The sequence below is a fragment of the Syngnathus floridae genome, chromosome 4 (assembly GCF_059516105.1).
Source record: "Syngnathus floridae isolate MCC-2025c chromosome 4, RoL_Sflo_1.0, whole genome shotgun sequence".
Lineage (NCBI taxonomy): Eukaryota > Metazoa > Chordata > Actinopteri > Syngnathiformes > Syngnathidae > Syngnathus > Syngnathus floridae.
The window spans coordinates 8314459-8321550 of NC_142416.1; the positions used below are offsets into that span (position 1 = coordinate 8314459).

The window sequence follows — 7092 nt, forward strand, 5'->3', positions numbered from 1 at the left end:
ATTACAACTATATGCGGTTACTAATTTTTTTATAGTGCAAACTATACTCTGTCTATGTGCCATGATAAATTCATCATTTTATTTCATTTTATTTCTCTCGAGACTACCTGTGGCACAATATAAATGTGCTTGGTGAGACGTTTATTTGTCGTGTTACCAAGTTTGCCTCCCTTTTCCGATAAGCAGCTGCTACAGAGACAGATGGTGATACTCAGACATTTTATTTCACAATGCTTCAACGTCGCAAAGACACAGACACATGTTCAGGCTCTACTCTGAGCATTGTCCTGGGTTCGGCAGGGTTTGCGTGACGGGGTTTTGCCCGGCTAGGCTGGCTTCGCAGCTCACTGATTGGGCCGTGCGCCACTGGTCCGGTGACAGGCTCAAGGTGCTGGTCCAGCTGAAGCCCACCTACATCAGCCTCTTCCGGGGAGCTGTGCGACACCCCTGAGGTAGCGGGGGCGCCATCAACCTTCCAACCCAGGGTCCAAGTTTGAGGGCCCCCTTTGGCCAGGCACACGGCTGTGGCCTGTTCCGTTTGCAGCTGCTCCTTGGAAGGAGGGAAGAGGGTCACGGTGGGCCGATGCACCTCACCCACTGTCAGGGGGACAGGACAAGAGACAAGCAGTTTTCTCCAATTGCACACACTTTCAATGTCACGTAGGCCGTGGTTTGGCTCATGTGAATTTACAAGAACACACTTTATGAAACACTTACCTTCTCACTGGGCAACAAACATCCAAACGGTCCTAATATATGTCATAATAAACATTATTCCATCATTGCATTGTAGGTATAGCTACACTTCAGGAAATAGCCGTTAACAGCTAATATCGAATTAGATTTTTAGCTCTTACTCAAGAAAGGGCTGGGTGTTTGTTTTGTAAAAATTGAGAAAAATAATGTTACTCGTTTTCCAAAAACTGGCTAAGGAACTGGAGGATTATCAATTATTTTGATGCAAAATAATAGATGATCAAGTAAATAGTACTTACCAAGGATAAGTTTGGTTCCTTCTTCAGCGAAACTCCACCACAGTGATGCAAAGCGGTGAGCACCAGCGGAACTTGGAGTCACAACGGTACTTGTTTGAGCCACAGGTATCATAACACATGCACTCGATCCGGCTCTGACTACACTCTGACCATCAGTGGTGTCCAGAGAGATGACCTGGCCGAATACTACTGTTTCGCCTTCTACGGCGATGGCAGGTCGACAGGGTGACGCGGAGACGTACAAAAACCTCCATGGACGTTTGAGAGACGCGAAAGTGGTCTGTAGAAGGTGACAAGTGAAAAGCAGAAGATAGAGGAATGCTCAACATAACCGGTCAGAATTTACATACGTTTAATTCAAGACTATATATGTCTAGTCAACTATTTATTACAATATACCATGTAACAAAAAAAATCCTCCTAAAAATACACATCATCACAAATTTTCTGGTGGTTGGGGGGGAGGGGGGGGGGGGGGACGTGACAGTCAGTAACATTTGACATCATTCTGTAGCATTCCCCAAGTTTTTATTCAGCTTCTTCGCCTTCACACGCAATTTCTACGGAAATTGCAAATTCTAGTTGTTTTTAATATAGTTCATAGTTTACCATTGTGTATTCTTCAGAAATCTTTTTTGGGGGGGGATTTATACTTTGTACAGTCTCGGCGTCAGGTTTCACACGTCGGCGCTTGCAACGAACATTTTCGATGACCCAAAATAAAAATCTAAAACTGGTTCAGCACCATAATCTCCAGATTTACAACGTCATTTCGAAAACCAACCAACTACTGTAACTTAAATTGAAGTAAAATAATACACGAGAAGAAGAACAGAAGGATGAAAGCGCCACATCTGGTTCTGGAACCATGGCAACTCTCAGTGCTGAACTCACTGTTTGTGCGTATTGTGAATTTTGTCAGGATTCCTAAAAGGCTGCAAACAGTTTCTTACAATAAGAAAATATGTTGACGCCTATTAAAATGCAAAAGTCTTGTGAACATCTTCGTGAATACGAATGAACCCGACCAAAAAATCAACATTCAGGATGAGCGCAACCCTCGCTACTTTTTGCTGCTCAAATCAACCCTTGCAAAAAGTGCTTTTAAAATAGTTTGTATGACAAATGTAAGGACACAATGACTAGAGATCAGGAGACAAACATCTTAAAAGCTGTATTTTAATGATATTATTAGAAGAAATTAGGGCTTACTGGTTTCTGAGCATGTTATGCATGTTATGAGTGGCTTAGTTATTGCCCAAATAAGGGAGTGGTAAAAGAAGTTAGAACATGGCTTCTTTTCTCTTCCTTAACCAGCCAAGCCTCAATTTCTGGCCAATGACCCATCCTCCCAGTGAATGGCAGGTAATCCGTTGAACAAAAACAAATAAATTAATGGATGAAAAAGCTCGCTGCTAAAAGTGAACTTAAAGCAAACGAAAGTTTAATATAGTTAGCAAAGTTTATTTCGAGCGTACCCTATGCGGTTTATCTACAGCACTGTCAATACAATACGCTTTTAAAAGATATTTGGAACAAAACGAATGTCATGTTGTGATTGTTATCCCCACCTAGAAGTACAAATAAACAGCATTGCTGAGAGAGCAGAGCAATACAACAATATTGCCATTCAAAAAATACCATTGCAGCTGTTCATTGCAATACCACTTATACTAGTATACTTAATAGTACTTTTGATATGCTACTGCAACTTCCTCTGTCTTCTTCATAGTAATATGTTATAGGTTAGAGTTCATCTTTCTCTTCTCCTTGGCAATAGCATGATGCTCTCTGGCTGTTCATGTAGGGTCTGCAGCCCAGAGTCCATACTGTGTTGAACAAAGTGTCTGCCACCGTTTCACATGCTGATGGGAGAAAGTAACGGACAAGAGTGGAAGTCAGTCTTTCCAGCAGCATTATCAACAGTACCTATCAGAAAACACTGGATTTTTAAACTCATTACTCGGCCTTAATGGTGATTCAGTAGGCTGTTTTAGCACTTGTTTTGTTAAGCAGTGGGTAATAATCCTGGAAAAAACAAATACCGTTCCCCTCATTTATGGATTAAAAAAACAACTCATGAGCACAAATTGTTTGTCAATTTATTGAAAGCATTTAAAAGGTTCTCAATTTTCCAAAAGCAACTCATTTATTGGATTGCTCTGATTTAACCATCAGTGACTTACAAAGAAATAAAAATTTTAGACATCATTCAGCAACTTAAGATTTAAGAGAAGCCAGTTTTTTGTTTGTTTGTTTTTTTACAATGCAACAAATGGTCCTCAAACATTCAACAAGGTGAGAATTGTATGAGGATATGGTATGTAGAGAGGATACCAACCTTCAACTTTGGACACGAAACCAAGGCTCTTCTTGAGGTCGGTGCAGATGCTGTGGAGTCACCAGCGGAACTTGGAGTCACAACGGTACTTGTTTGAGCCACAGGTATCATAACACATGTCCATATTTCGTGGTGTCAAACACGTCTTGAAAAATCAGACAACAGCATGAAACCATTTTGCTATCAGCTGAAGTCAGAGTCCATTTTCTGACCCTCCAAGTTTCACATTAGGGTAGAGGCCAATGTGTTCCCGTTTTAATATTTTCCTTAACAGCTATGCACGGTCCTTCCCATGCAAATGTTTCCATAAAAAGGGAAAGTGCTCTAAAGGAGACGACTGTAGGTTTTCTCATGAGCCGCTTAATGACATCACCATGAAATTGCTGAATGAGGTGGGTGTATGAAGTTTCCTTTGTTCACCTTTCAATCGCAAGAATGAATAGGAAAAACGCTTTGGAATGACATTGATTCATCCATAAATGTATGATCAATTTTGATCTGATCCTAATCACAAGTCACAACAAAAGACAAGCGCAGTACGTTTTTCGCCAAACAAAAATCATTTAATCAGTCTCGACTCATCAAAACTACTATCTGATGAATGATAAGATTGGAGATGCTGGTTGCCCTGTCCAAACCAGGCCTCATCTAAAATGTCATCAGAACACCTACAGTTCAGAATTACTCACTTGTAAGAAGGTGGAAACCTCTCAAAATCCAACCCTAACGTCCTGAAGGAATGGGTTCGAAATACAAAAAGTCCTGCCTTGCTACAAAAACAGATATGCTCAAACCTCATTGAATAAAGTACATAAGCAGACAAGTATATTCACATATTAAAGCAATAAAAGAAATAATTTAAGCATATAATTATATCTACACACCAAATCAATAAAGAAGACATGACTAGACATTTTTGATAGGGGTTAATGACAAAGGCTTTCATAACTTTATGATCTGATATTTCTGAGCACTTTGAAATAACAAATGTTTTTTGATATATTGCCTGAATAGCTTAATGACCCTTAAGGAACTGTTTAATGCATGCCTGATGATTTTCTAAATCACGGACTTCTGCCAAAGTCGTCTAAAAATGTTCAGTACATGATTGTAGCTTATGTTTTGACTAATGCAAGACGCCAGTTTTTGATTACTACTGAACGTTCTTGACAGAGGGAAATATTTTGCCTAACAAAGAAAAGATATGGTTGAACGCATGATTAAACTAAGAATATGATGACGTAAGCAAGTACATGGAGTATCAAAAGAACGAACAAACAAAAACATGGTAAGTGGTGAGTACAAACATTGCATAGTCAGGGAACATGAATAAATTGATGATGTCACAGCCAAAAGCTAAAGCTACAGGTTAATTAAAGGCCATATCATAGAAATGTGTCTTTAAACGTGTCTTAAATGTTTCGAGTGAGGTAGCAGTTCTAATATCTATTGGTAGGGCATTCCAAAGCTCTGGAGCCCGAATAGAAAATGCTCTAGGCCCTGCAGACATTTTCTTGGCCCTCGGTGTCACTAAAAGACTAGCGTTTTGCGAACGAAGGTTACGAGACGGAATATAAGGAACAACTATAGGTCGACGAGATATGAAGGCGCTAAACCATGCAGTGATTTATAGGTTAATAGAAGAACCTTGAAGTCACATCTTAAATGGACCAGGAGCCAATGTAAGTTGGCTAATATTGGGGTAATGTGATCAAATTTTCGTGTCCGTGAGAGCAGCCTCGCAGCAGCATTTTGTACTAACTGTAGACATTTGATGAGGGACTTAGGAAGACCAGAGAATAATGCATTACAGTAGTCCAGGCGCGACGTGACGAACGCATGTATAATAGTTTCCGCATCACCGGTCCAGAGGATCGGACGAATCTTAGCAATATTACGAAGGTGAAAAATTTTTGGTTATATTCTTAATGTGCTTTTGAAAGGATAGCGTTTGGTCAAATATAACCCCGAGATTAGTTACAGTATCGCTCTGAGTGATAGTACGGTTATCTATAGTTATAGTGGTTTCCTTAAATAAGTGTTGATAACGAGTTGGACCAATTATCAACATCTTAGTTTTATCTGGGTTAAGACGAAGGAAGTTGAGAGACATCCATTGCTTGAGCTCCGCGAGGCACGCCTCAAGATTACAACAGTCCCGCGGATCTGTCATCGATAACGGCATATATAATTGGGTGTCATCCGCGTAACATTGAAAACTAATATTATATTTACGTATTATGTCCCCAAGCGAAATCATATAAATATTAAATAGAATTGGTCCGAGTACCGATCCCTGTGGGACACCACACGTAACATTATAGAGCTCAGAGGACGTATTGCCATGGACCACTCGGTGCGTCCTGTCTGATAGATAGGAATAGAACCAGCCTAGTGCTGACCCTGAAATACCAACACAACTTTTAAGACGCCCTAATAAAATATCGAAGTCTACAGTGTCGAAGGCAGCACTAAGATCGAGTAGTAACAATACAGATGAAGTGTTTGAATCCATAGCTATGAGGAGATCATTAGTCACTTTAGCAAGTGCTGTCTCAGTGGAATGATTAGCTCTAAAAGATTCATATCGATTATTGGCGACCATGTAATCAATAAGCTACTGCGCTACTACTTTTTCAAGAAGTTTTGCTATGAATGGGAGCTTTGAAACTGGCCTATAATTACTGAGACAGTCCAGGTCAAGATTTGGACGCTTAAGTAACGGTTTAATGATAGCGGTTTTAAAGGCTGTTGGCACTATCCCAGAGGAGACAGACAGATTGATTACCGTAATTTCCGGACTATAAGCCGCGACTTTTTTCCAAAATTTTGAACCCTGCGGCTTATAGTCAGGTGCGGCTTATGTAAGATTTTTTTCGTGATTTTTGTGATGACTTGATCAATTTTATACACTCGTAAAAAGGCTGTGGACCACTGTTGTGCGGTATCTTGAAGAAAAAAAACAACAACAAAAATAGTATTTTGAAACACTACTATGGCTGCTGCTTATTCTGGCTGTGTTGCTTGTGATTATTATGAGCTTTAGTAGGAATGCACACTAGGTGACCTGCGTCAAAGGGCTCTAAACCCTTTCTCTTACTCTGCCATGTGACTCAGAGATTACACAAAGCAATGGCGCTGTTTGGACCATCTGCATTGTATTAAAACCCAATCAATCAGCATTTAAATTCAATTTTCTGACATTTTGCTCACCAAAAACAAGTTGTAATGAATGTGAACTTTTAATGCATTTTATTCAGAAGGTTACTTTGGACCCTGAGGCTTAAATGGCGGCGCGGCGTATTTATGGATTTTTACGGCTTTCTGTGTACTGTCTTTCTTTGTAAAAAACTCATGTGCACGTGCGGCTTATAGTCCGATGCGGCTTATGTAAGAAAAAAACTAAAATATCCCTGAATTTTAGCTGGTGCGGCTTATAGTCCGGTGCGGCTTATAGTCCGGAAATTACGGTATATTTAAGACGGACGGTCCTAGAATTTGAAATAATTCTTTAAGTAGTTTGGCTGGAAGCGGGTCAAGTAAACATGTCGTTTGTTTAGCCGCACTAACCAATTGTGTAAGCCTTTCAAGGGACACGCTTTTAAAATTTGAGAGGGTTATTGCATGATCATCAGCGCTGGTAATCGGCAGTCTCGACTGAGCGATTGGAATTGTATTCTTGATCTCATCCCTAATGGGTTCAATCTTTCGAGCAAAAAAATGTATGAACCCGTCAGCTGAGTGGAAGGAGCTAAC

General features: G+C 40.1%; 1 long non-coding RNA gene across 1 annotated transcript; it reads right to left on the reverse strand.

The window, feature by feature from the left end:
- Positions 1-2158: 2158 nt before the first annotated feature.
- On the reverse strand, positions 2159-3633 carry LOC148398738 (uncharacterized). Its single transcript, XR_015858017.1, has 2 exons — positions 3337-3633; positions 2159-2860 (listed from the first exon to the last, which is right to left on the reverse strand). It is a non-coding gene; the product is annotated as an uncharacterized LOC148398738 (long non-coding RNA).
- Positions 3634-7092: the final 3459 nt, after the last annotated feature.